At 41.2% G+C, this 14,572-nt stretch overlaps 1 long non-coding RNA gene and 1 pseudogene across 1 annotated transcript; both read right to left on the minus strand.

The window, feature by feature from the left end:
* Window positions 1-752: 752 nt before the first annotated feature.
* Window positions 753-7,258, minus strand: LOC109259012 (uncharacterized). The gene is made up of 2 exons (XR_002076532.2): window positions 6,493-7,258; window positions 753-973 (listed from the first exon to the last, which is right to left on the minus strand). It is a non-coding gene; the product is annotated as an uncharacterized LOC109259012 (long non-coding RNA).
* Window positions 7,259-13,763: 6,505 nt separating this feature from the next.
* LOC109273566 (60S ribosomal protein L17-like) lies at window positions 13,764-14,217 on the minus strand (annotated as a pseudogene).
* Window positions 14,218-14,572: the final 355 nt, after the last annotated feature.

Raw genomic sequence — 14,572 nt, forward strand, 5'->3', positions numbered from 1 at the left:
GTGTGGAAAACTGTAGAGTGGGGAACAGTGAACAAGATATCATAAATCATCATTTTAAAGAATGGTTAAACACAAAATACTCTAATGGAATTAAAAGTTTTATTAAATATTAATTGACAATTCACAACCAGGTGAAACAGCAAACCAATAAAGTAATTTTCAAACACAAATTGGGTAACAAATCATTAAGCCAGTGGACCGACCACCTTCTGACTCCTCTCTGACTCCTCCTGACAATGGAAAGTTCTTGGCATATCAGAAGATGTAGGTTGAAGCCCAAAGAAAGAGATGATCCCACAAAGATTTCTATGTTCCTACAACCCCTCTATCTTTTCCTCCTCCTTTATGGAATGTCAGAGGAGAGGGATACCAGAGAGTGCAGACACGGTGGAAACAAAGGAACATTTCAACTTCTCATTTTTGCATGAGCCTGGACCCCTCACATGGCTGGTCTCTTCATATGAGGCTACAAAAATATGAGGCTCACTTTGAGGATCCAAGGCCCTCAGAGACAGGCATGCTGGGTGGGTGTGTGGGGACAGGGCATTGTGGGAAGAGGTAGAGAGGAAACTTGTGACAGAACCACAATGGTAGCACTACCCAGAGGTCCAACCAGCTAATACCTGGGCACCTCAGGCAAGGTTCCCCATCTCTCTCTTGCTTGACAGGATGGTTAGGGTCCTCAGAAGTGAGTAATTTAAAAACATAAAAGTGAATTATGTCATAGGAAAAAAAAATGAAATATGCTCCAGTCAGTAGAAAAATGTCTGCCATTTTTATTTGTTTATCTTGTTATTATGACCAGGGAATTTATTTCCACAAACAATAAGTTTATGGAAAATAGTGAAGGCATAAAAATGGTTATTAACAACGTAGGGAATAAAAAGGTCCATGGTGACGTCTGGCGGAGTTGCAGAAGGCAGTAGGTTGTAATCATTAGCTGTGCCATTCTCCATGCTCTCCACCGCATCTGCTGTAGGAATACGGGATGGGAAGCCTTGTCACACTTGGTGCTACATGCCACCCAACTCTTTTGAAAATCTGATTGGCCCTGTCTCATCATCCTCTGGCTGTGGTCTTGTTCATGTGATATTGGTCATTCATTCCATTTGGGAGATAACTTCCATTTTTTACCCTGGCAATAGTCTTGCTATTTCTTAACTTGGGAGCCCCTTGGCAATGCTAATAGACGTTACATAATATTGTGATTTATGAGAAATATATATTTGGTCATATGAATGACCAAATATATATTTTTTATATATATTTGGTCTTCGTCCATGGTTTCTAGCTCACAGTTCCCCAAACCCGTAGAATTTCCTCAGTGATGAGAACGAAGGTGTCTTTTGTTATGTTAATGATGTGACCACTGGACCCTACCTAAGGATGGAGGCTGGTTACCAGTGGAGCCAACCATGTGATTAGAGAGTTAGAACTTTCAGTCCCCTCTGACTTCCTGGGATGGAAAAGGGGCTGCAGGTTAAATCAATCGCCATGGCTGGTGATTTAATCAATGCTTATGTAATGAAGCCTCCATAAAAACCTAGAAGAACCAGGTTTAGAGAGCTTCCAGGCTGGTGAACACATGGAGGTGCTGGGACAGTGCTCCTGGAGAGGGGGAGAGGGCATGGACGCTCCTCCTCCTTTTCCCATACTTTGCCTTATACATGTCTTCCATTTGGCTGTTCCTGAATTATGTCCTTTTATAATAAGCCAGTAATCTAGTAAGTAAATGTTTCTATGAATTTTGGGAGCTACTCCACCAAACTAATTGAATCCAAGGAGAGGGTCATGGGAACATCTGATTTATAGCCAGTTGGTCAGAAGCACAGGTAACAACTTGGACTTGTACCTAGAATCTGAGGTGGGGGGAGGAGTAGTCTTGTGGGACTGAACCCTTAACCTGTGAAGTCTGATGCCATTTCTGGGTAGATAATGTCAGGATTGAATTGGATTTCTCAGACACCAGCAGGTATCTGAGACTTGTTTGCTGGTGTTGGGGGGAAAACTCCCTCCCCACATTGGAAATTGACTCTCAGAACCATTTCATACATTCTAAATGGGAATGACGGATGGTGACCAGGACCAGGCTTAGCTCCTCCCTGCACCTGATATTACATCACATTACACTGGCCACCAGTAACACTCCCAACCATACCATCAGCTCCAAACCCAAATATTTTGGTGGACAGCTTAACTTTATTATTCCAAAACTAGTCTTAACTTTTTTGTTTGATTAAAAAATTAAATTAACACTATCTAAGAGCTCATGCCAGATGTTTATAAGGCTGGTAGTATTGGATATGAATAAGTGCAGTGTTACTTCTTTTAAAGATATGTTTGAAGCACTGTTGCATGGATTATACTATGTAAAGTCACATAAATAAAAGTGTTTATAATAATTATACAGTTTTTGTATGTCTGGATATAGTTTTTCAATAAAAGAATGTTTTCAGCCCATGTAAAAAAAATTAAATTAAATGTGTGAAAGTTAGGAGGTTGGTGTATTTAGCGTGAGTTGGAACTTTGGCAGCAGTGTGTAAAGTCTATATCTGGGAATGGTTGAGGCCAAGAGTTTAATTGCAAAGCTTGGGATTGCAGGATTCAGTGAATAAAATGGATATAAAATAATTAGGCAATAACTTTTGCTTCTTCCTTTCCTCTGATCGTTAATAAAGAGTAAAGTCCATCTGGTTTGTACTAAAAATATACTTAAAGGTTTGCAAATAGATCAGCAAAAAATTCATTTAAGGAAAAAAAAGGGCAAACTTTGGTGTTAACAAATCACAAATATTGTGATCCAAACTTCACGTTTTGTTGAAAGTGCTTTTACATTTGTATTATTTCTAGTCCGACCTTTTATTTTCCGAGAAGAGCAAACTGGAGTTAGAGGTGAGGGAGGTGGCAGAACAGGAGGCCATAAAAGTGGCCAGAAGGAATATAAGAAACTAAATATTGATCTTTGTTCTTTCAGTGAGGACTCTCGTGTTTCTAAGGATGTCATTACAGCTATGGTGGCATTGGTTAATCTGATCTGCTATTCAGCTGTGGTCCTGCTCAGCACTGAAAGAACACTTTGTTCATGGGCTTCAGCTGACAACCAGAGAGTTTTCTAAAGTAAGGGTTATAGTGAGAACATTCCTCTCCATGTGTTATGTAAGATATTTGGGGCATGCAGGACTCTGAGGCAATGAATAAAACTTGCTTTAAAAACAGACATAACTAAAAAAAAATGACACAATTTATACATTCAAATTAGTATTATCCTTCAAGGAGTCACATTGGGAGACATATACTTATTCTAGCAAAGACACTATTGCTCCAAAGCATTTTGGAACTTTTTATTTTAGAGTTGCCTATAGAACCAGGGTTAGTCTGTGAACCACAGAGGACTGTATAGGGTTTCACCTCAGCTTTTAGCCCTGTCACAGAAGGCTGATGACTTATTTTTCTCCTCTATAGACTTAACTCCAAATAACTTGGAATATTAAAGAAATCAGAACTACCCATTTATTCATTCATCTGTTGATTCATTTATTCAGTAAACATCCAGTGACTGTTTTGTGTGCCAGGCTGTGTTAGAAGCTGAGGATTCAGTGATGTGCAAGACAGAAATGGTCCCTGCTCTGTTGGAGCTGATGGAATTGGAAAGATAAACCAAAACCACCCCCATAACAACATGCTAACAAACAAATTAAAAAAAAATAAGTGCCAGTTGGGATAAATGGTATAAAGGAAACAGATAAGGAGCTGAGCTGGAGAAGAAACCAGCTTGTTAGATGGGAAAAGTGACATCTAAGTACGAATTCGGCATTAAAGGGTGTCCACTTGGCCACCATCACAAATATTCAAATGAGTAAGCTTTAATTTTGGAGGACAGTTTTGAAACCTGAATGGACGGGGCAGAGCCCACTTTTCCCACAGCAAATTTAGTTGCCACAAATAATCTGTAATATCAAATAGATTGTATCTCACTTTTTTTTTTTTTTTTTTTGCTTTTGGCTTAAACACACACACACACACACACACACGCACGCACACACAGAGTTTCTCTTCTCTTCAATCAGTGAAGCCATCTTGACTGTACTACCTGCAAGGCCCTATAGGATCTTCAATCCTTCCTCTACTGAGGACCTCAGAGCCACCAGGGAGATATCCTGGAGGCCCTCATTACTGTAGAAGTGGCACCACTTTCTGCTGTGTTTGCTACTTGCAGGCCAAAGTGGGATGACATCAGCACCATGTTAGATTGTCAAACTCCTTCTCTAGGTGGATGCCATCCATCTTGAGAAAGATTGTGAGGCTGTGCCCTGGCTTCATGGGAAACTGCGCTGAGAACCATTCATGATGTCTGCTATGGGCATGGAATGAGGTCACATAACATCAGTTTGTCCATTACGGATGATGACGTTGGATCATTAGGTTAAGGAGTTGTCTAAAAGATTTCTCTATTATGTAGGTATCTTCCCCCTTTGTAATTAGGAACTACTCTGTGGGGCGATATTTTGAGACCATGTGAATGTCCTGTTCTCCAACAACATTTCACTGCTAAATGACTTGCCCAAGTTTGTAGCTACAAGTCACAGAACTCTGACTCCCAGTCCCAAGGACTTTCCTTCCACTATGCTTGTTCCATTCATTAGCCCAGGAATATTTCAGGCAGGATAGAAGACAGGATTTCTAAAGACTCAGAAAAGCTAGGTGCCGCTTAGACCTTCATTGTTTATTAAGTGTGTTGAATAATAAAAGTTTCATTAGAAACTCCCGTTTTGGGAGAAATAATTAGATTTCCCTTGATGGGACTGAGGAAGAAATGGCAATATAACTAGATAAATGAATTATTACTATTACTACTCAAAAGAAACAGACAGATGTTGTGGCCTATTCTCCTTCCCCCAAATATTCTTAAACAGGTTTCTTTTGCCTTTCTTCTCTTTGAATGTCATTGTGGATTTGTTGGACAGAAGACTCTGCGTTGGGTGTGAGTGACATTATCTTTCCTTAGGATTATTATTTTTTAAAATTTTTTAATGTTTATTTATTATTGAGAGACAGAGAGACAGAGCATGAGCAGGGGAGGGGCTGAGAGACAGGGAGACACAGAATCTGAAGCAAGCTCCAGGCTCTGAGCTGTCAGCACAGAGCCCAACTCGGGGCCCGAACTCACAAACCGCAAGATCATGACCTGAGCCAATGTCGGACACTTAACCGACTGAGCCACCCAGGCGGCCCTTTCCTTAAGATTATTAACTATAACCCTAAATCAGGTGTTTCATTTTTTAAAACCACACTGTGGTGACTTTTATATGAATTGAATCCCTGTTGTTGAGTCTTCCTAAACTCCAGGAGTGGTCCCGATGACTTCCTGTGGCAGTGTAGTCCATGGGGTAATTATATTAGGATAATGGGGTTGGAACATTTCATAATTTAATGAGTTTTTAGATTTCTTATTCCCAGAATTAAACAAGAACCTCTATGAATGTCAAATTCAGTAATTATCAAACTGAACAGAATTTGGCTCTATGTAACCAACTGGCACACTTTCTGTAGATAACAACATGATTTGATATTTATAAAGGGCCCATTTCCCACCCCCTCCCCCCAGTTCAGACACCAGAAATTCATTAAATATAAAGACTTACATAATTCTGCGAAAAACCCCCTTACTTCTCTAGAGCTTTCCTAGCCTCTAAGTTAGATATTTAAAAAGAGATATTATTCTTTTGGTACAGGCTTTCAGTTCTCCCTGAAATGGAGGGGCTAGTTACAGTCCAGCCTACAAACTGGCTCAGATTTAATGAAATTTAATGAGTAATAATAATAAGTGCAACGCTCCCTTGATGTTAGAGTACAAGCAATTAAATTCTGAGGAGGTTGATGAGAGAAAGGCGTGGACCTAGTTTACAGTGGCCTCGGCCTAACAGCTTCCTCCTGGCATTAGGTATACACATTTGGGTTGATTTGGATTGGAAACATGAAAGCATAATTTTTTCCTTTAATTAAAAATTTATTTCCAATAGTTTTCTTGCCTGACATCCAAAGAAATATAGAGCTGGATAAGAGTAATAACTCATATTCATGTTCTAGGTGTTTCACATGAGTATCATTTAACCCTCACAAACAACCCTTTAAGTAGGTACAATTATTATTTCCTTCTTTAAGAGATGAAGAAATGGGGGCCTGGAAAGTTTACCCAAAATGCTGTAGGGTGATCTGTCTTGTAAACCCAAACAAACAGTCTGACTGCAGAGTTAGATCCTGAGATCCCAAAGACAGGCCACACCACCTCCCAAACTCTGCTGCCTCTCCACGGAGGGGTAGGGAGATTTATAGTGCTTTTCATAGGAGGACTGCTAAGCGCTTCTCTTGAATGTAATCCTTTGATGCAGCTTATAAACCAAGAACTGGCGGTCCATCAAATGGGAAAGTGACTTGCGTAAGACATTCCCTGTGCTCCTGGGAGATCTGGGCAGAAAGTAAAGAGGCTCTCACCTTCGCTCCTGGGAGTTCGCCAATGGCTAGTACCCTTCTCAGTTCCTCATCATGAAAGATAAATAGCGTTCTTCCCAGCTGGAGTGCACTCATCCAATATCTGCATTTCTCCCCAGGGACCAACATTCCTGGCAGAGAAAATGAAACCAGGATAATAACCATTGTAGAGATTATGAAATTGCTTCTTATCTGAATTCATACTCCAACCCATTTTTAGTGCTTTCATAAACCACCCCAGACTGATAGAATTATTTTCTTTATGACTCATAGATATATTTTGCTTCTCCATTTTTATCCATTTTACTTTCAAGGAGAAGATTAGATGATGAAGTAAGATTCACCCTGTAGAGCTCTGTGGGATTTTATTTAACCCCAACACATGGACTGTGGACTGAAAAAAAAGAAATATGCTCATATTTTACAGTATTACATGTAAATACTTCCAAAAGTTTTACAAAAACATAACCTAATTATAAAATTTCATTTTTAAGTATCTTTATATATTTTAAGAGAGAGAGAGAAAAAACATAAGCGGGGGAGGGGCAGAGACTGAGGGAGACAGAATCTGAAGCAGGATCCAGGCTCCAAGCTGTTATTGCTGAGCCAGACGTGGGCTCGAACCCACTGTGAGATCACGACCTGAACTGAAGTCAGATGCTTAACCAACTGAGCCACCCAGGCACCCCATAAAATTTCTTAATTTAACAAGCATTTATTGAATTCTTTCTAGGTGTAAAGCACTGTATTAGGTGTTGAAGATATAAAAGTAAACAAAACATCATCCCTGCCCTAAAGACGCTTCTGTGACTGTTCATCTTGACTGGCCTGGTCAGTCCTGGTTTACACCTATTTCCCCAATAATTATGAATAGCACCCCCTTTCGCTCTAAAAAGTGTCCAAGTTTGGGTGATAAATTACATATACCCTATAATAATATTTCCCACTATTTCCCATGATGTTTTTGAAATACTTGTAATTTTTGGATATAAATAAAAACACAAACAGTGAAGGCCCCCAAAATGTACTGACACTCTGTCTTCATTTTGGAATCACTATTTCTGTCACCATGTGTCAGGTGAAGTAAGTTCATTGGGAAAGTGTGGCATTTGGTTTTACGTTATTTTTAAAAAATGCAAGTACTGTTCAATCTCCAGCAGGAGGACAGAAAACCAGTTAGAAAACTCAAGAAGAGAGAGAACACTGAGGTAAACGGAGGTAATACTATGTATTGTACACTCAACTCCAATTTTGGTAGGAACTTGAGGTGAATAGGATGCGAGGGCCCTTGGCAGCCAGGAATGTGTCAGGTGGAGCAGGCAAAGTCATGGTTGGAGGCATTTAGGGTCAAGAGCCTCTGATCTTAGAATTCAAGTTGGCATCTGCCTTTCCCTCCATTGGACACTTTGGTCTCTACCCCACTTCTAAAGGTACTGAACTCATTGTTTTTCAAAGCTACCTGCAATGTGCTTTTGTGAAAGGTTGGTGTCTGCAGAACATCTAATTACACATCATTTTGTGTACTGTTGTCTGAATATGTATATGTATGTATTTTGATATTGAAGACAAGCTATTTTTAGTTTCCTTTTGGGTATGTTTGGAGAAACTCTTAACTGTTGCTATGCTGCTATGGAAACGGTATCCATGTATACTGACATGTTTACAATTGTTTAAAACACTATAAACTTTCCAGGGCAAAGGCAAACAGCTTATTTCCATCAAAGTTTCTCCCAGCTTTCCTTTTTTTTTATTAGTTTATTTATTACTCTCAGACCCATGTTGGACTCTGTTTCATCTGTGCCTGCATGAAAGGACTGTTTTTTTGCTGATGTGCATTATCATTTAATTGATTTCACATTCATAACTACAGTAGAGCTGAGAGCAGATGAAAAATTTCCCCTGAAATCAGAAATATTCCTTGGTCTTGTTAGGAACTGTGGGTTGACTATCTCCTAGGCTCCCAAATGAAAAAAATGGAACAATACCTATTGAGGGTTTGTGGATGATCTATCCAGAATTTGCCAGTGTAGGAGACTTTGATAGTGATTTAAATGTAACTATTGTAATTATTTGTGTATACCGGATGAATTTAAAGACTATTCAAATTGCATAGAAACATGCAAACCCAAAGCCAGGAGTTTTCTGGCTTATTCCAAGCATGGAGAAAAGTAGGTGGCTGAGAATGTTTACAACTTTTGGAAAGAGAATCTTAACAAAGCCCCATGAATTGAAGTGAGTAAGAACCATGTTTGCTCGAAGGTACCAGAAAAATGATTTGTTGTTTTCTAGGAGTCAGAAAATATTTGAAAGTGGAATCTGTAATTGTGAATCACACAGTGATAGGTCCTGACTCTGTAAAAGGGCACACATCCTGTTAGAGCACAATATATTATAGGATTTTAAACTCAGAGTACTTTGCCTTTAAAAACTCCTCTTTACCAAAATTTGATACCTATTTTGGGTAAGTATACAGTAAAGGAAATTTTAGCTTTCATGAAGGAGACTACTTTCCTCTCTCTTTTACTAAAATCTCATTTTTGTCATCTTCCTAAAATGGTCATTTTAAGTCACCCATCCCCCCCCCCCCAAAAAAAAAAAAACACATAGAAGCCCTATCAGAAGGGAATGATTTGTGGAGAGCTGGTTGACTTGAGCCTCAGTTGCATGTGGAGATCAGAGAACCACAGAGCCAACAGTCTCCCCCACCTCCGCTCCCCAAGCCCCTTTCCTACAGTCTTTATACACTTTCTGTGCTACAGTTCATCAGTGGATAGTCCTTCTAGGCTCTTCATAGAACAAGGTTTGTGTGATTTTTTTTCCCCCTTCCCTGTGGGAAGGATTTTTCCCTGCCTCCTGGAGCTTAGCAGCAGCTAAAAAATGTGACCCTCAAGGTCACATTCAGATTAGAAGTCAGTAAAACCTGATGGGAAACTTGCAGTATGACAACTGTGGCTTGATAGTCTACCATGGGGAGGAGGAAAGAGAGAGGGAGGGTGTACAGGAGGTCCTAACTGGAAGTCAATCTGGCTTAGCAGCAGCTCAAGTCAAGAGGCTAAGAATTGTGGTATTAGTTCCCCTGGCTTGGCAGTGTGGGGAAGAGTGGGCGTCAAGCGGCCCTGGCAACTGGGAACCTTCGGGGCTACCCTCAGGATCAGGATGAAAAGGAGGAAGGTGGGCAGGAGCAGCGGAGTGGCTTTACACAGAGAGCTCCCCAGGCACCAACTAATTGTCTTACTCTGTTTAGATTCCTCTGAAGAAGTATATTTCCGTTGCTGTTCTGTTGCCTCTGAGGGGATTTCCCAAATTAACCTTCTCTAAGCTTTCTTGAGGGACTGTTTTTGAGGGCTGGTGGGGAATTTCCCTCATCTGACCAAACTGTTGTCTGGAGAGATTATTGCTGATCTTCATCTGGGGATTTTCTCACAGGCTTTTTGCTACTTCCTGTTTCCCAAGAGTCTCTGCTCTCTGGGAACTGAAGAGTTACCAAGAGACAGGGACAAACAGGCTTTAGGAAAAAGGGAAGGAGCGTGTATCTGATACAGTGGTGCTGTTCTCCCCTCCTCCAGCTCTTTGCCACAGTGACATTGGATTTAAAGATCCAGGCCCAGGGAACTTGCTGGGGGCTTCAGACTGATTACATTCAACATTCTAGGAACACTGGGGTTGGACCGCATAATCACAAACTCCAATAATGACTGGTTAGAATAGAATATTGGAATAGCTCTCCTGTATTTGGGATGGATAGAAACTCCCATGTTAAAAGAAACCATTAAAGAATCAATACACCTTTTACTTAATGATGATGCTCTACCACTTTTCCAGTGCTTTCTGTGTATCATGTACCCTATTAGGGGCTTTACATACACTTCTCATTTGATCCTGGCAACAACCCAGAGAAGTAGACCTTATTAAGACTCATCTAGGGGCGCCTGGATGGATCAGTTTGTTAAATGTCTGACTTTGGCTCAGGTCAGGATCTCACAGTTCATGAGTTCAAGCCCTGTGTTGGGCTCTGTGCCAACATCTCAGAGCCTGAAGCCTGCTTCAGAGTTTGTGTCTCCCTCTGTCTCTGCCCCTCCCCTGCTCGTGCTCTGTCTCTCAAAAATCAAATGAACATTAAAAAATTTAAAAAAAAAAGACTCATTTAAAAGATGAGCAAACCAAGGCTCTACGAGGTTAAGTAAGTTAGCCAAGTTTTTGGGCTGTTATTAAGAGATCTCCAGTTTTGTGTGACTCCAAAGGCCATGCTGTATTCTTGCAGCTATAAATTTGACCCAAATTTGGGATTTGTTTCATAGCCTTTTAGGTGCTATTACCAGGAAAGTAGTGGGAGGGACCCTAAGAAGAAGCAATTCCCCTAAAACGAGGGGTGCACATATCTTAGGGGGCAGTATTGATGGTTGTCAGCTTAGCTCTGTGCATCTGCCAGGCCCTCTTGCTGTATGTTCACCATTTTTTCATCATCTGGAAAGAGGTGCTGATCAGGGAGGTAGTAGGAATCAATATTTAATTAGTTCTTTCTCTTAGAGAACCCTTCTTTCTAACCACTGCTTTCACGTTGCTACTTCCTAGTCTAGCTTTGTACATTTTATCAAGGTTCTTAGAAATAATTGCCCTGAAGATAGGTCCCAGAGTATCTCTGACCTTGCTCTAGCCCAGGGGAAATAATGTTCTAGAGTTGCCCTACCTTCTTGATTTTTGTTGCTCTGAAGCCAGAGCAGTGTCTATGCGTGCATGGGTATGTGTGTGTGTGTGTGTGTGTGTGTGTGTGTGTGTGTCTTCTTGTGGTATGGGATTCTCAGGGGAATGGATAATTAGCCACAGTTAGCCACAGTTGACTTTTGCAAAGTTCTCCATGTACTTTCAGTTCCACCAGAGCAGTTATTAGCACAGGTGAGGGTGTTGGGAGCAGTATGGGGACTGATGTGGCCGTTCCTAGGATTTCCCAAGGACAGGAGATGCACCTGCTGCACTGACTCCCCTTACCCACTGCACACTTTGCTGCAGACCCTCCTCTCCTAGATCTTTCGAGGAGGATTCCTAATCATATCCTCTTCATCCAAATAGTGAACTCTCATAGTCCCCAACAGTTGAGGGTTTACTAGTTACCGAGCGATTTATCTACATTAAATGATTTGATCCTTACCCATGAAGTTAGGCAAAATGATTCCCATGTATTTTACCAGTGAGAAAACCATGGCCCTGGCTGGTTAATAATTGGCCCAAACCACCTAGCTAGTAAACTGAGGGGCTGGGATTCAAATACTGGACTGATTCCTAGTTGGGGCTTAATTAGGGGAGGAGGTAGTAAACCTTATTTATTTTTTAATCACTAGGCAAATATAGCATAGCCTTGAAACGTCAAACATACAGGCTATGTTATTACTGTAAGTAATAAGTAGTAGAAAGCGAACAAGATCCTAATCAGCATGATGCCAGTGCTGAAGAAGGAAGATGGCATGGCCCAGAGGCCCCTGGCCTGACAGGAAGTGGTATTTGGTAAAGGGGATGCTACCCCTCCCTTGAACTGAGGGATCCATAGCTTCCTTATCGTTATTGTTGCCAGAGCACCTTTTCAGGGGCTCTGCAATTTCAGGGGGCTAAGTAAGCAATGCCTGCCATGTTTAGACCTTAATTCCATTTGCTTGAGAAAAAAAAAAACAGGTCTTCCCAAACCCAGTACTTTACAACTCTTCCTAATTAAGCAGCCAAGAATCCATCTTTCATTGTACATTCCTGGACATTGGTACATATTATAATTCAAATCCCCCTTTTCTTTCAAAGGCAAAGTGTCACTGTTCTTCCCACCATTCTCCTGCAGAATAGCAAAGGAAGACAGGCTCAGGGGGCCATCATGGCAGCTGGTGAGAGGGAAGTTCTGCTTCTCAAACCAGTGTGACACGTACCTCTCAGGTATCATGTGGGGTCAAGGCTGGAAGATGCGATGTGCAGGAACCTCAAGAAAAGCATAGCTGTGCATTGGTAGCAAGAAAGGCACATCCATCAGGAGCCTCTCAAACTCTCCTCTTGACCAGTCCTCTCTTACTTCCACATCTTAATCAATTCCAGGCCCTTGAACATTAATACAAAACCAAGCAAAAGAAAAATACCACCCAAGTATTTTTTCTCTTCATATTGGATATAACCGCATGGCTGTTGCTTCATGGCCAGTGGGAAATGATGCGGTAGTACTGTTGGTATATGAGAGGTTGGCAACAAACACAATTACCCCTCTTCAAACTGCACCAGACCACAAGCAGGATAGAGGATACTCCCAGCCTACTGCTACCTGTCTATCAAGAGCAATCTGGTACCTAGAGGGCTCTGGCTTGCTGTGACAAGAGAGATCCATAGTGTCAAAACAAGCTCTCATTGCATGAAATCTGGGCTCTGGAAAAATCTTGTGTTAGCCCTCTCCTAAAATTTAGCACCACTTTCTTCTGTTTCCAATTCTATGGATTAAAATGCATAATGGAGCAAAGCATCCAGTAGCAAATAACATATGATTCAAACTTGCTGCCATTCTTGATTTCATCATTTCCTAGTTTTGCTTAAAAGAGAAAACATTCCATTCTTTTCAATAGATTCCTGCTCCCATCTCTGGTGGCCCTGTAGGCAAAATTTCTCATTCCTCAGTGAATGAGAGGGGGAAATCCCTTCACATTTTTGATCATGGAAGTAATGTGGTTTATGTGCCTGTCCACATACTTGCTCCCTACATCCAACGAGTCTCTGGCTTAGTTGTTGTAATGTGGGTTTACCAGGCTGGCTGGTCCTGGAACTTCTCCAGCTTACAGGTCACCATGGCCTGAGCACAGCAGCACTTTATGCATGGAGCTTCTGCTGCATGGAGCCCTACTTGCCTTACAGCAGCTGCGTTGTTCTGTCTTCCAAACCCTGCACCATGGGAGCCACTGTCTCCTAGATAAAACCCTGTGCTATGCCTGCGTCTGCAGTGCACTGGTGGTCTCATGAGGGTGAGCCCACTCCTTTGTCACCCCTTCACAGGTCATCAAAGTCACTGTGGGTGCCGGTGCTAGAGCTCTCCATCACCCTCAGTAGTGCAACTGGAGGGTTGCTAGCACAGCAATGATAGCAACACTATCCTCATAGTATTTTAGGATACGTGTAATTCTGAAACTTAGTAGTTCTTGGTAGTTTGAACAATTGCCATTCGTTAGAAAGTCTTCTCTTAATATAGTAAATATTATTCCAACATCTATTCTTTTTTTTTGTCTGTTTTTACTTTCATTTGCATTTATTTTATGCAGAATTTACTCCCAGGCCATACATTTTTGTTGCTTCAGTTTCTTCTGGAACATCTTTTTCTTCTGTGCAACTTCCTCTTCCAGTTTAGGAACAATCTGCTCTTTTTCAGTAAGGATCATCTCAATGTGGCAGGGAGAGCTCACGTATGGGTTAATCTCACCATGAGCCCCGTATGTTCTATGCCACATCTTGGGGGTTTTGTTCACCTGGATGTGCTCAATGACCAGAGAAGCTACACCTAAACCCTTAAGTTCAGCATTACTCCCTGCATTCTTAAGCATGTGCAGTAAAAATTCAGCACTCTTTTGGGCCACCGACCCTGTGTCCAGCGCCACTGTTTGGCCTGGGCACATCTACCAACCCACCATTGTAGCAATGGAATGGCACACACTGCTTCTGCAAAGTGACATCTTTCAGATACTTGGTGGCTTTTCAGATATGCATACCTTTGATGGTCTGGGCAGTTTCACGTGTGTTCTTAAAGTGAACACGAGGATTTGAACCTCTTGATTTGCATGATTTTGTTGGGTTTCCGGGTCAAGTGAATAGCAAACCGTTTTCAGAGATCACCTCAGGCTGCTTACGGGAAGAGCCAACATTTATTCTTATAAAATGAAACTACTTATATAGTTAGCTCAGTTGAAATGATTCACATTAGTGAAAAGATAGAAGATAAAAATATTCCTTTTACTCAGAGATGATCTTTACCTATGATCATGGATGCAATATTCACTATTATCTTCTCTTTTTGAAGATGTTTTCAAAGCTCCTTACATTAAATCAGGCTTTTAAAAATGAGTTTCAGGAGTGCCTG

The sequence above is a fragment of the Panthera pardus genome, unplaced genomic scaffold (assembly GCF_024362965.1).
Source record: "Panthera pardus isolate Hobbes unplaced genomic scaffold, ASM2436296v1 HiC_scaffold_25, whole genome shotgun sequence".
In the NCBI taxonomy this organism is placed as follows: Eukaryota; Metazoa; Chordata; class Mammalia; order Carnivora; family Felidae; genus Panthera; species Panthera pardus.